This window comes from Acanthopagrus latus, chromosome 10, assembly GCF_904848185.1.
Source record: "Acanthopagrus latus isolate v.2019 chromosome 10, fAcaLat1.1, whole genome shotgun sequence".
Taxonomy (NCBI): Eukaryota; Metazoa; Chordata; class Actinopteri; order Spariformes; family Sparidae; genus Acanthopagrus; species Acanthopagrus latus.
In genome coordinates this window covers 11,269,445-11,285,409 of record NC_051048.1, presented here as the reverse complement: position 1 = coordinate 11,285,409, position 15,965 = coordinate 11,269,445, and the positions used below count along the sequence as shown (strand labels likewise).

Genomic DNA, 15,965 nt, shown 5'->3' with positions numbered 1-15,965 from the left:
CAGAACATTCTGACTGAGGCATTTTTCTCACATACTCAGTCATCAGGTGTGTCACATTCTCAAGGACTGACAAACATTGACAGCAGATGGAATCTAGAAAATATGAGAAGACTGGCAGCGAACTCCATGGTCTGATTAGATTGTATGATTGTGTTTCCTGCTCAGGTTCAGAGTACAGTTACAGTCTTTTTATATTGTTATCTTCCGCCTTTCTCAAGTATATACGAGAAAAACATAAAAACACATCGATATATATGGATATGTGTTTGAAGCATCAGAATTAAATAATAAAGACAGCTTCAAATGTTTCTCTTCTCCCCACAGAACACAGTGCATGAAGGGAAATACTTGACTTTTCCACTGATGGAAAGAAGTTTTATGTTTAGATGTACCGCGATGGTTTTAATTTACGTATTCAATGATTACCATGTTTCACAGCTTCTCTCATATTAATGGATTTGTTTACAGTGTGTCCATGTTAAAAACAGAACATCAGCTATAGGCAGTGCATTGCGACAATGTTCATCAGAAGACAAAGATTATCATCGAATGAATAAAGAGAGAGAACAAACATCTATTATGGTGAATTCGCACGGTCGATGAGTGTGAAAATACATGCAGGACTCACTGTCTTCATTCAGGCGGTTCCCGTTTGAGATTGCTTTAAGCCGATAAGGAATACAAAGGCGTAGGGGATTGGGTGCCCTGCAGCTTTCTGCATCAGTGTTGATCAGGGTGATTAGATCAGTTATGTGCTAAACATATGGTGGGTACACAGGCATGGAACAACTTGTTTGAAACACACTTTACCGATGTCCTGTGTTGTGGTGTTTCCTACTCAGGCTCATGGAAAAACAACAGTAAAAATGAACATGGTCAAATAAAATCATCTAGTTACATTTGAACACAAAGAAAAGTCGAGTGTTTCCAATCGTGCACTGCGTTCTGTGAGGAGAATAGAAACATCTGCAGCTGTCTTTATGATTGAACTCTGATGCTTCAACATAACATAACATGAGAAAACTGGCAGGGAACCCCGTGCCTAGATCATGCTGCTTGATTTTACTTTAAAACTGGTCATATTGGATTGTATGATTGTGTTTCCTGCACAGGCTCAACGTATAGTTACAGTTTTTTATGTAGTTTATCTTCCGCCTCATGGACGTCACCGGCCACATCTAAGAACCTCATGAAATCCTGATTTGAGATGTTTTACAGCATTTAAAGTATGAAAGTCAAACTGTGTTGTTTTGTGTACAGTTAATATAAAGTAATATCATAGTGAGGAAAAACTGTATTAACCGTCCCTTGAATAGCAATACACGAGTGTACAGCCCCATCTGATTGGAGGATAAAGATCATTCATACCATCTGTTTCTAATTTTGACATGCAGACCAACAAATAACCTGTGGTGACTCCCCCCTTTTTTTTTTAAATCATGAGGTTTATTGTGGAACCTGAGTTGACTCTCACACATGTAGCTTATCAGGTCACTGAGGTTTGCAAGGGGCGTGCCCACGTTCATAAGACACCAGCGCCTGGTGGTTTGGGCGTTAGAGTGTTGAATCACTCCTCATACTGCAGTCTTTCCTCTCATCATGATCATCAACAAGACACTCTCAACCTGACATGTGTAAGTGTTAGATTAAGTTCTATTTGTCAGCTGGGGAGTTAGATTCTGCCAGAAACGTAGTTGTAAATGTTGTACTTGACTCTCAACATTAGTTCATAGCGAAGCAAGTTAAGCTATGAGAGACATGCTGCCACATTGTTCGTGTTGGTTTACATGTAGACGCTGTTGACAAGACTGAAATGATGTCACCGCAGTTTTACACCAAAGGGAACTTTATTGTTTTCATTATGAAGTTAAATGTTTTTTTGTTCGTTCGATTTAATAGTGATGAGTCGGTCGCGAACGAAACGGCTCTTTGAGACGGATTTTAAAGTGAACGAGGCTCCCAAGCCGTTTTTTTTTTCCCTGTTCAAGCTGCACGTGACTGGTCAACTACACAGTGTGTAGGTGGCGTGTGTGTGTTGGCACGAAGTAGGAGCGGCTGGGTTTAGAGAGAGGGGGGGGCGAGAGAGAGAGAGAGAGAGAGTAATACAATTTAAAAAAAAAAAAAAAGAAAAGAAAACAAGGAACATTTATTCCAACAAATTCAACTCTATAATCTCAGATTTCAAAGAGCTGAATGACCACTCAAAACTGAAAATGCTCCTAGGAGAAGGAGGCAGGGCACACACACACACACACACACACACACACACACACACACACACACACACACACACGGAATATACGGTATACATAATTAATGTAAATGTGAATTAATGAAAGAGAGAGAGAGACAGAACATACACTACACTACACATACACGCTGGAAAGGTGAGAAAATGAGCGCAGGAAACGCAGTGTACAGGATGCAAGCTTAAAATCTCATGTGCAGCAGGCTCTATAAATAACCTGCACAGGCACATTAGAACTGTACATCCATCAGTGTAGCTGGAGGTAAAAAGACAAGCAAGTGAACCTGCTGCTAATGAAGGTCCCAGTTTGTCTACTGCAACTGTTGCTGCTGCTGCTGCAGTGTCTACAGTGTCTACAGTACACCACCACAACCACCTGGACCTACGACCCAGAGCTCTATGACACAGTTTGTGCAAAAGACTATATACTTTGAAATGTATTTTTGTAGCACTCCGGGCCATGTTGAGTATAATAAGCCATACAAATAATAAACATTTGATATAATGTATGTTTTGTACATTAGTAATTCATTTTCTGATAATAAATTAATTCAAGCAACAAAAAAATCTGAGGAGACAATTGGGAGCCATAAGAACCAGTTCTCTTCAAAGAGCCAGAATTCCCATTACTACATTTTAATCTGTTGAACCAAACAGCTGCTGATGTGTTTTACTGAGTTACCATCAAAACTGTTAGACTGAACTCTTCATCTTCACAGTTTAACCACTGGCGCCATCTTGTGTCTGAAGTACAATACAGCAACTTGATGTTGGCATCAAGACTGTGTTCAGTCAGGAAGTCCTTGAGTGTAATAAGCAGGATAATAAAGACAAAGGAGTATTGTAAAGACTAAAGACAGACTGTAGATGTTGGTTGTGGTACATGTGAAGACTGAACTGTGATCACATGACTCTTCACCTCTGTCTCCTCTCACAGGGAGAAGATGATCTGCAGGATCCTGCTGCTCATCAGCCTCAACTGTGTCTGTGGTTAGTTTACAGCTTCACTTTATTACACTGTGATTCAATCAATCAGTTAAAGTCGCCCACATGTGAGCAAACAGTTGATGTTGATGAGCCTCTGCAGCTCTGAGACGTCACTAAACTGTCCACAGAAACATGTAGATGGAGTTTAAAGGCTGCCATGTTAAAGCTGTCAGTGTGTCTGCTCCTCACTTTCCCTCTCTGTCTCCTCAACAGGAACATTTGTAGTGAATGTGACACAGATCTCCTATCAGGCAGAGGAGAACCACAACATCACACTGGAATGGACGTTCACAACCACAGCTGACACTTCCACAGACTCCCTTTTTATCTTCTGTGATCTGAGAACTGATCACAAAGCCTCAGTCCTGTTTGAACTACATGGAGGCACTGTGGTCACTGAGTCTCAGGATCAACAGTTTGTAGGACGAGTCCAGTTGGACAAAGACATTCTCAGAGATGGACGACTCAGACTTCATGTGTCCAGACTCAGGACTGAGGACTCAGGCTGGTACCTGTGTGATGTGAAGACAAACTATGGTGTGGACTTTGGTGAATGTTGGCTCAACGTCTCTGGTAAGTTGGTTGAGTAGAAGTCAGTAGAACTTTATTAACAGGTTCAATTCAGCAACTTTTTTTATCACTATCAACCTGAAAAGAAGTATTGAGGACGACCACAATCCTTTACTTCATTCTCACAGTATCTGAGAAATATGTCACAACTTCAGCTGTTCTGGTGTTTGGTCTCTTTACAGCAGCGAGGGATTGGCCCGAACCTGAGAGACCCAACACAGACACACCTGAGAGACCAAACAGTGAGAGAGCGAACAGGGTCATTTGGAGAATGATCTTCCTCTTCTGTGGACTGGGACTGACAGCAGCAGTGGCATTGTGTGGTGTCTTCTTCGCCTTTATTCATGTGTTTATTCATATGTCTTGTCTAAGAAACAGAGTCCAGTGGAGACAATTTTACAGCTAAGCAGGATCAAGGAAAGAGTTTGATCCACAACTTAATGATTTTTAACAGTGATAGCTGAACAGGGTCAGTTGGATATGGATTACCCTCTACTGTGAACTGGGACTGACAGCAGCAGTGGTCATTGTGTGGTTTCTTTGTCGCCTTTTATTTATTCACTGTCTAAGAAACAAAGTCCTGTGGAGGATTATAGAAAGGTTACAGCTCAGCAGGATCAGTGGAAACGGTTGAAACACATCCTGCCTTTTGTTCAGTAAGTGTCTGTAATAAAAGAGTCAGAGGAGATAAACAATAATGGAGTTGATCAAGGAAACCTTGTTCTTCACATTAATAACTGGTAACATCACAGTGGTGATTCTGAACGTAACTGAGCCCGATGACCTGTCTCCATTTTCAGTCCTGTCATTCAAATTGAAAGCACGTCATGCATGAGAAACAGTTCATACAAGAAGTTAAACTGAAGAGTTATTTATACAAACACCCTCTATTTTTACTAGAAAAAACCTATATGGGGAACCAGAAACACTGCTAACTGCTGCTAACTCTAGCTGTTGTTGACTCCTCCACTCAGGTAGCTGTGCAGTGTTTGAAGCTGTTGACTGTTGAGTTTCATCGCCGTCTAATAATGACACCTTTGATTGGCAGCTCAGGTCAGATGTCAAAAACCAAACGTCAGAATCTGATGACCTGTAGACGAGACTTCATAATCAACTATCTTTCTCCAGGAAGTTACAGTTTGCTGCTTCAGTGTCACTATTTGGAATTTTAAATACATCACATGAACCACCGTACCATATGGTTAATATGAACTTAATATTTGAATCTATTTTCACATCTCTGAACACTGAATTGAACAGTGTATCAGCATGAACTGAACTCAATCAAGGAATGTTTGATGAAAGAGTTTGACATTTTCACAAAGTGAAAAGCAGGAACGTTACATGAAGTGCAACATGTTGGATAATTCAATCCAGAAGAACAAAGTTTGTTTCTGTTCAGCAGGTTCTTGTAAATAAGTCAATACATTTGCTACAGTACAAGCACAGTTTGCTGAGTTGCTGAGGTATAAATGTTTTTGATGTCGTGCTTTGACTCTGATGAGTTGATGCTCCTGATATCAGATACTAACACTGGGTTTCTGTCTTTACGCAGATGCAGAACACACAACAGGAGGGCCGAAGAAGGAAGTGACATCACACGATTGGGGCAAAGCTGAAATGGTTCTCAGAGCCGTTCCCTTTGGAGCTTTTTTATTCGCTAATCTGATAGATCTCCTCGTCGCAGCTCAGAGATTTCTGGCAGCTGTTGTTCGTCGATGTAATAATAGTAAAAAAAGATGAAAATCGCAACAAATCTGCTCACATTGACAGCTGCAGCTCTGTGAAAGGAGAGTTGGTTCTGAGTTCTGTGAGCTGCTGATATACAGGAACAGATCTACAATGTTTAAGTGATTAGAAGACGTCACTGACCAGTCTGTTGGCTGTATCGTCTTTATAACGACTTATCTTTACAGTCTGATATTCATTAGCTTGATGGCGAACTGACAAACATCATATGTGTGATTCATGACACAATTCAGACAGGATCAATGTCAGTGAACATCAGGTCTCATCATGTTGTACTGCAGCTGTCAGGTCAAAGTGCAGATTGATGTGAAAAGGATCCACTGCATTATGACTCAACATAACTGGAACATTAACAACAGAAGCAGTTCACCAGCATGAACATATTCAACCTGTTTAAAACTTATGATTCATTTAGTTTTACAATCATTTGTGTAAAATCACAGATATATTGTGTGGGTATAAAAACACAGAACTGTGAAATTTCACATTTGTACCTTTTGTCGAGGTATTTTAAGATTTGACATCTGCATGTTTTACTCGTGTAATAATGCACTTTGTGAACGTGTGTAATCCAGGAGTTGACTGCATTTCTTATGAAGATAATCATTTCTCAGTATTTGTTGCACATGATCTCTAATAAAGTCCAGCAGGTCAGCAGGCAGCATCGCCTCTTTGTGTCCTTCAGACCTCAAACACACAGATTCTGTATAGAGATGGTTCATGTGAGGAGTGTCCAGGGACAAACACACTTCTTTTGACAGCCAACAGGAGTGTTTGATTGTAGTAATATCTTAAAATAGTGACCTGCCCAAAAACTGCTGGAAGAGAAGACAAAATCATAAAGATGCACCCAGTTCACTTCAAAATATCTTCTAGACAAACCACCAAATAATGAAATATAATGAACTCTGAAGTCAAGAAAAATGACAACATAAACTTTCAGTTTATCTAATTTAACTTTGTGTATGACTATTAACACTCTGAACTGAATATTGGATTTCCTCAGCTGTACAACTCCGATAAACCAATACGAGGATGAATACAATGTGATTTGAAGTGAATTCACTTTGTGGATTATATGTAACTAATAAACATCACAGCAGAGGAGAGGAGACCTAACCCAATTTTACATATACAGTTAACAGTTACTAGCATAAGCTGCTTCTCTTTCCATCAGGGGAAAAGTCGCGTGTTTCCCATCATGCACTGTTTTCTGTGGAGAGAAGAGAAAAATGTGCAGCTGTCTGTGTGATACAATTCTGATGCTTCAAACACATGTCGATATACATGAGAGGAAGGTGGATATTACATAACTCAAACAACTGTAGGTTCACTTCCAACTAGAAAACCCTGGCCCAGTAAGGTGCTCACCCATCTTAAAATGAATTTGACATGATATTGTTGGCAAAATTGCACAATATTTAAGTGTTGGGAATTGTAAGAAATGTATGCAAATCAACAGATGGAAATCCTTCAGATTTTGAAATGCTGTTTTAAAGAATTCATTTCATTCTTGATTTCTTTATGTATACTGGTACTTAACATTGTTCTCTGCTTCACAATTTCACAACAAACAAGGTAGAGGTAAGATCGGGCCTAAAAAAATCCAGCCCGACCCGACCCAGGCCCGCGGGTATCAACCCAGCCCGAGCCCGACCAATTAACTTGATTTGCAGGCCCGAGCCCGAAGCAAAACCGAAATTTCATATTTTATTTGTGAGGACTCGGGAGGAGGAGGGGTGATTTATGATAACAAATTAAAGCCTGTCTTTTGTAACGAAATCTAAGTTAAACAAGACTGTATAAACATTTACATCTTTTATATTTCTGTGTCTGCAGAGGTTACATTAACCGACAATTTTCCGTCATTGACGGATTTTTTTAAGAGTTGACGGGAAAAATTTAAGGCCGTCCGTCATTTTGACGGGTTGAAAATTGGGCCATAAACCACAGCAGCAGTACGTCCTTAAGAATCTAGCGCGGCACTTTAAGAGAGAGAGGCAGAGAGACAAAGAAGAACAATGACGGGTGGATGATAGAGACAGGAAGGAGTTCTTTGAATTGTCATTGCAAGAATTTAGTACAGTACGTGTTGTGATGAGGCGACTTCTGTTTTTTTGCGGACCACGGTCTCATTTCTATAAACATATATTTATTAAAAAAAAAAAAAAGGTCAGCGAGAGAGAAGCCCGACCCGACCCGAACGTAATGATTGACATTTTAGGCCCGACTCGGCCTGAAATTCGGGTCGGGTCGGGCTCGGACTCGGGCTTGGGCTTAAGATCTTACCTCTAAGTTAAACAAGGGCAAACTTATAAAACAGTAAACATCAACTGATATAGCTGCTGTATTGTACTTCTGTCTAAAGATTGTGCTGGTAGTTGACCTGTCTGCCAGCTGCTAATAGCATCTAGCTGCCACATGGAAACACTGCAGAACTGGTGCTGCTCCTGCAGACAGATGGAAGCTGTGAATCTGGGACATGTAAAGTCATGAGAAAACAACTGATAATAAATACAAACAAGCTTGAATGCATAATTATCAAGACAGACTATTAAGAGTTTATCATTAAAATCTTCTCACATGCAGGACTTCCACAAAGCGCAGTTATGTTTTTTGCCAGATAGCTCTTTTTAAGTTTATGCTGAAAACCACTAGACTTCCCCTTTGAGTGGTTTTCCATCACAAGATGTGCAGTTAAATGTTTAAACATTTCCAAAACTTTACTGCTTCTGGTTTTCAAGGAACTAGTCATGTATACATACTGGGACTTCCTCATTTATCCTGAGCAGACACTTCAGTGTGTTGTGGTCTAAGTTTCTGATGCACATTTAGTATTAGTGTGCATTTGTCAAATGACATTTTAGGTTGCTCTCTTCCCAGCTTCCTCTCGTTAATATCAACATGTGATTTTAGCATCAGAATTAAATCATACAGACAGCTGCAGACTTTTCCCTTCTCTCCACAGAACACAGTGCATGATGGGAAACACTCGGCTTTTCCTCTAACGGTGAGAAGATGGTTTGAAGTTTTCTTTATGCTTAAATGTAACTACATGATTTTAATTAACCTATTAAATGATACCATATTGATAGAACCGCTTCTTACTGCAAACAAAAAGCCTCTAGGACATCGTAATCGACACATTAAACCACCTCAGCTGGAATAAAAGACATTTCAGGTGGTTTTCCCTCCTAAACTTCCAGACCAGACAAATGAGTGTATTTGAGAATGTTTTTCTAATGAATTTCTTTTATATAAATATAATTTCATATCTATATTATATTATATTTATACAATCTCATCTAGGTAATACAAGATGTTTCTTTACTGATCCGCCTTGGGAGAAATTCACAGGTAACACAGCAGTACAGAGGGAAAAAGTAACAAAGAATAAAATCACAATTTTAACAAAAATATCACAACCACAGCTGACGAGTCACCCGACTCCCTTTTTATCTTCTGTAAGATGAAAACTGGTCACAAAATCTCAGTCCTGTTATGTCCACATGAAGGTGTTGAGGTCCCGGTGTCTTGGGATCAACAGTTTGTAGGACGAGTCCAGTGGGACAACGACGTCTACAGAGACGGACGACTCAGACTTCATGAGGACTCAGACCAGCACCTGTGTGATGTGAGGACAAACTATGGTGTGGACTTTGGTGAATGTAAGCTCAACGTTTCTGGTAAGTTGAAAAGAGTAAGAGTAAAAAGAGTCAGTTTGTGGCCTCATCGCTGTCGAAGCCTGTGTGAAGTTTTTGAGTTTTCAGTCTTTTACTGATGTATCACATTTTTACCATAAACGTGCAATTTCACAAATACAGTGAACAGCAGCTAATATAAGCTGCGTATCTTTCCATCAGGGGAAAAGTTGAGTGTTTCCCATCATGCACTGTGTTCTGAGAATAATTTGCAGCTGACTTTATGGTTTAATTGTGATGTTTCAAACACATCTGGTTACAGAAAATAATATGTTTAAATATTTATCAAACAACTTAAATGCCTGTGGTTTGACTCACAAGTGGAAAACCATGACACAGTCAGATGGTGACCAATTAAAAGGGGAAGTTGGCGTGAAGCCAAAGTTCTGAGGAAAAGCTTCTTCACCAGAAATGTTAAAGTTGTGTAGTTTTACTTTGATGAAACTTAAGTCTCAGACTTGTCTATTGGTAAGGAGCAAGAGTAGCAGTTGATGAACAAGCTCCGAGAGTAAGTACTTTTTCATGTCTCAATCAATTGGTTCTATTAATTGTATTCAGGACATTCTACATGAAACTTCACTCCCATTTGCTTTAGTCCTGTGTCTGTCCAGGTTAAACTGGTAGAACTAACCAGGCTGAGTGATGAGTTTTACCTTGACCTCATTTTTTATTTATTTATTTATTTTTTTAAATTGAAAGTCTTTATTTAACATTTGTAAAAAGTACAGACATTCAGACAGAACAGGCACTGAGTGATAGACATACAAAAAGGATAAAATAGAAATAGAATAGTTATAATTGAAATAAAATAAATTAAGTGTACGAAAGGCATTTCTTATTTGGGGGTAAGTCAAAATGACTTCAGGTATAATAGTGTGCGCTCACTTTTCTTATTTGGCAACAGTTTCAAGGTATCGATATAAAAAAATAAACTCATTTGTGAAGACATTTAAGTTTGGGAAGTTTGGGAAAATGTACTCTTGTGGATGTGGAATTTACCTATTAAAGTCATGAGGTTTACTGTGAAGCAAATTGATTTTTCATTATAGTCGAATTTTGTAATAATATCTTTGGGTCTAATTGTGACGTTCTGTTTAGATTTATTGTAGATAAACTTTTCCATGTCCCTCCAAAATATAGATGACAATGGGCAAAAACAACACAAATGCAAAATTGTCTCTGGCTCATATCCACAAAAAGACCTCGACCTTATTATATCTACCTCGATTAATTCCTGTGACGTCATCATAGCAGCAGATACATTCAAATACAAGTACGATCAAAACACAAGGGCCAACATAGAAACAATGACCAACAATAAAGTATTATATATGTATTATATACCATATGCAAAAAGCAATAAAGTACTGTATACAATAAAATGCTTAAGCAGTTATAAAATAAGTTAAAATACTGAGGTAAATCAAATAAAATGCTGAGGTAAATGGAACATAATGTGTAAGATCTACTCAGTTAAACACATTTATTCATCAATATTAAGTCAAACAGTCAGTTGTGAGCTCCTGATGTCCTGTGTGACAGTGATGTGAATGATGTATCAGTGTCATAACATAATATAAGTTTTATACATCAGTTTGAATCATTGAAGAAGTGAAATATAAATGGGGAATGTATGTGGTCACCATCGCGCACATGTGCAGGACACCACTAGATGGCGCCATTGTTGCTTCTGGAGTGTTCCACATATTTTCAGGGCACTTCAAGTGTTTTTAATGTGAAAAACAGAAGAAACAAAAAAGTGTTTTTATGGTGAAGTTAAATGATTTTCTGTTTTCTTTATTTACTTTGTTGAGTCACAGAGCTGCTGATGTTTTTTTTTACACCGTCAAAGTTGTTGGACTGAACTCTTCATCTTCACAGTTTGGTCATGTGCGCCATCTTGTGTCAGAAGTGCAATACAGCAGCTTAGCGTTAGTATCAAGACGTCCAGTAAAGAAGTCCTCGTGTGTAATGAGCAGGATAATAAAGACAAAGGAGTATTGTAAAGACTAAAGACAGACTGTAGATGTTGGTTGTGGTACATGTGAGGACTGAACTGTGATCACATGACTCTTCACCTCTGTCTCCTCTCACAGGGAGAAGATGATCTGCAGGATCCTGCTGCTCATCAGCCTCAACTGTGTCTGTGGTTAGTTTACAGCTTCACTTTATTACACTGTCATTCAATCAATCAGTTAAAGTCTCCCACATGTGAGCAAACAGTTGATGTTGATGAGCCTCTGCAGCTCTGAGACGTCACTAAACTGTCCACAGAAACATGTAGATGGAGTTTAAAGGCTGCCATGTTAAAGCTGTCAGTGTGTCTGCTCCTCACTTTCCCTCTCTGTCTCCTCAACAGGAACATTTGTAGTGAATGTGACACAGACCTCCTATCAGGCAGAGGAGAACCACAACATCACACTGGAATGGACGTTCACAACCACAGCTGACACTTCCCCCGACTCCCTTTTTATCTTCTGTGAGATGAAAACTGATCACAAAGTCTCAGTCCTGTTTGAACTACGTGGAGGTGTTGTGGTCCCAGAGTCTCGGGATCAACAGTTTGTAGGACGAGTCCAGTGGGACAAAGGCGTCCTCAGAGACGGACGACTCAGACTTCATGTGTCCAGACTCAGGACTGAGGACTCAGGCTGGTACCTGTGTGATGTGAGGACAAACTATGGTGTGGACTTTGGTGAATGTCGGCTCAACGTCTCTGGTAAGTTGGTTGAGTAGAAATCAGGAGAACTTTATCAACAGGTTCATTTCAGCAACTTCTTTGGATCAAAAAGCATCTAAAGAAAAGTGTTGGGAACGACCACAATCCACAATCCTTCATTTCATTCTCACAGTATCTGAGAAATATGTCACAACTTCAGCTGTTCTGTTGTTTGGTCTCTTTACAGCAGCGAGGAATTGGCCTGAACCTGAGAGACCCAACAGTGAGAGAGCGAACATGGTCAGTTGGGGAATGATCGTCCTCTACTGTGTACTGGGACTGACAGCAGCAGTGGTCGTTTTGTGTTTTCTTAATCGCCTTTATTTATTCACTGTCTTGTCTAAGAAACAAAGCCCTGTGGAGGAAAGTTACAGCTCAGCAGGATCAAGGAAAGAGTTTGATCCACAACTTAATGATTTTTAACAACAATGATAGCTGAACAGGGTCAGATGGATATGGATTACCCTCTACTGTGAACTGGGACTGACAGCAGCAGTGGTCGTTGTGTGGTTTCTTTGTCGCCTTTTATTTATTCACTGTCTAAGAAATAAAGTCCAATGAAGGATTTTAGAAAGGTTACAGTTCAGCAGGATCGGTGGAAACGGTTGAAACACATCCTGCCTGTTGTTCAGTAAGTGTCTGTAATAAAAGAGTCAGAGGAGATAAACAATAATGGAGTTGATCAAGGAAACCTTGTTCTTCACCTTTGTTGTCCATTATTTTGACCACTACACATCAGACGAGCCCCCTCACTGTCCATTTTTAAAACTAATCTTAAAACCCATCTTTATTCTTTTTATATTGTCTTTTATGTTTTTATGTTGTATTTCCTATTTATGTACAGCACTTTGCCCCAGCTATGGCTGCTTAAAGTATTTTATAAATCAAGATGAATTGAGTTGAGTTGAGTTGAGTTGAGTTGAGTTGAGTTGAGTTGAGTTGAGTTGAGTTGAGTTGAGTATATCCTGTACTGGCCTCCTGTAGGGTGTAAAGAAGAATCAGGTGAACTATAGAACAGAGAACATTCAGTTAAATTTAAAACATGAAATGAACTGAAGAACTGTGAACCATTGAAAACATTAGAAACATTTGTAAAGACATATTTGTCTTTAATATTCATATTCATGATCATCATATTTGACCAGTCTGTCCACAATTTTTCAATAGATGTAACTTTTTCCCACGGAGCTTTAACCTTTACTTGGTGTAATGTGCAATTTAAACTAAAATGAAGTGCTGCTTTTTCATTCGTGTTTTTTTTATTTATTGTTATTGATCATCATTGTGTCTGTGTATGTGTGCTTGAAAGAAAAGCTGGTATTTTTTGTTAACGCTGGTGTGAAGGACAAAGGTTTATATAATAAAGGTGTAATATAATAAATAACACTTTGATGAAAGGATTCCTGCTTCTCTTTTTCCTGAGGACGTCTAACGTAACAGTAAAATAAAACCTTCTCAGCTGCAGTCATGTGTTAATATCAGCAGGTGGCGCCAGTGGTTTCCAACCTGTAACAACATGTTGATCAGCTGCTGCTGCAGAGAAGATCAGATACATCATCAGCTGTGAGCTCCAGTTTGATTTACTCACAGTCTGTGCAGGAAGAGGAGGATAACTGAAACATAAAGAGTGTGTTGGTCTTGTTTTCTTTACCTTAATGATAGCTGACAACATTTTGTTTTTTATTAAATAGTCTTGTAAAACATGACCTATGGGTTGTAGGCCTGCCGTCGATTTTCCAACACATTACTTTCTGTTTCCAGTTTGACACAAAGTCTCTCTGAGTCTTCTTGAGAAAACATAAACTGAAGGCAGTTACAAACTGCTTTACAGGACACATTAATAACTGGTAACATCACAGTGGTGATTCTGAACGTAACTGAGCCCGATGACCTGTCTCCATTTTCAGTCCTGTCATTCAAACTGAAAGCACGTCATGCATGAGAAACAGTTCATACAAGAAGTTAAACTGAAGAGTTATTTTTACAAACACCCTCTACTTTTACCTGAAAAACCTAAATGAGGAGCCAGCTGGCTGAATGGAAATCACCAGGCAGCGAATCTTTATAATGAATAAAATGTCTGAAATGTATTTAAAGGTGCAATATGGCTGAATTTGGCCACCTGTCAGATTCATACCCAAACTGCTAACTGCTGCTAACTGTAGCTGTTGTTGGCTCATCCACTCAGGTAGCTGTGCAGTGTTTGAAGCACCGGGGGAGTGTTGGTGTTAACAACGCCAGAACAGAAGCTATAGACCGGGATGGGCCGTTGGATCTTGAAATTGATGTGACAAAATGTAACTTCCTGGAGAAAGACTGGTTGATGTTGAGTTTCATCTCTGGGTCGTCTAATAATGACACCTTTGACTGGCAGCTCGGATCAGACGTTAAAACAAAATGTCAGAATCTGATGACCTGTAGATGAGACGTCACAATCAACTATCTTTCTCCAGGAAGCTACAGTTTGTTGCTTCAACATCACCATTCGGAATTTTAAATATATCACATAATCCACTGTACTGTTCGGTTAATATGAACTTAATATTTTAATCTATTTTCAGACCTCTGTACACTAGGAATGTTTGATGAATGAGTTTGACATTTTGGAGACACAAACTGAAAACTGCCCAAAAACTGCTGGAGGAGAAGACAAAATCATAAAGATGCACCCAGTTCACTTCAAAATATCTTCCAGACAAACCGCCAAATAATGAAATATAATGAACACTGAAGTCAAGAAAAATGACAACGTATACTTTGAGTTGATCTAATCAAACTTTGTTTATACCTATTAACACTCTGAACTGAATATTGGATTTCCTCATAAACAGACCACAGACAGTTCAGCTGTAGGAGTCCGATAAACCAAAAACTAGGCTGAATACAATGTGATTATGTGAAGTGAATTAACTTTGTGGATCATATGTAACTAATAAACATCACAGCAGACTGCTGTATTGTACTTCTGTCACAAGATTGTGCTGGTAGTTGACCTGTCTGCCAGCTGCTAATAGCATCTAGCTGCCACATGGAAACACTGCAGAACTGGTGCTGCTCCTGCAGACAGATGGAAGCTGTGAATCTGGGACATGGTGACATGTTGTCAGTGTTGTAACACTGATACATTAGAAATACATATAAACATCCATATAAAGTCATGAGAAAACAACTGATAATAAATACAAACAAGCTTGAATACATAATTATCAAGACAGACTACTTAGTGTTTACTATTAACATCTTCTCACATGAAGGACTTCAACAAAGAGAAATAATATTTTTTTTGCTGGAGCGCTTACACAGAGCTGTTTTACTAACATGACTTCTACCAATCTGTAGTGTGAGTCCGTTAAGGGTCCACAGTTTATACTGAAAACCACTAGTCTTCCTCTTTCAGTCCCTTTTCACCACAATATGTAAGACTTAATGTTTTAACATTACCAAAAATGTACTGCTTTCAGTTTCTAATCTCCATTTTAAAGTGCTAAACCAGGACTTCCTCATTTATCTTGAGCAGACGCTTCAGTGTGTTGTGGTCTAAGTTTCTGATGCACATTTAGTATTAGTGTGCATTTGTCAAATAACATCTTAAGTTGTCCCCTTCCCAGCTTCCTCTCATTAATATCGACATGTGATTGAAGCATCAGAATGAAATCATACAGACAACTGCAGACTTTTCTCTTCTCTCCACAGAACACAGTGCATGATGGGAAACACTTGGCTTTTCCTCTAACGGTAAGAAGATGGTTTGAAGTTTTCTTTATGTTTAAATGTAACTATATGATTTCAATTAACCTATTAAATGATACCATATTGATAAAACTGCTTCTTACTGCAAACAAAAAGCCTCTAGGACATCGTAATCGACACATTAAACCACCTCAGCTGGAATAAAAGACATTTCAGATGGTTTTCCCTCCTAAAATTCCAGACCAGACAAATTAGTGTATTTGAGAATGTTTTTCTAATGAATTTCTCTGATAGAAATATC

The 15,965-nt window shown here is 39.0% G+C and overlaps 1 long non-coding RNA gene across 1 annotated transcript; it reads left to right on the top strand.

The window, feature by feature from the left end:
* The first annotated feature begins 4,070 nt into the window (after window positions 1-4,070).
* LOC119027633 lies at window positions 4,071-6,215 on the top strand. Its single transcript, XR_005077444.1, has 2 exons — window positions 4,071-4,123; window positions 5,361-6,215. It is a non-coding gene; the product is annotated as an uncharacterized LOC119027633 (long non-coding RNA).
* The last annotated feature ends 9,750 nt before the right edge of the window (window positions 6,216-15,965 follow it).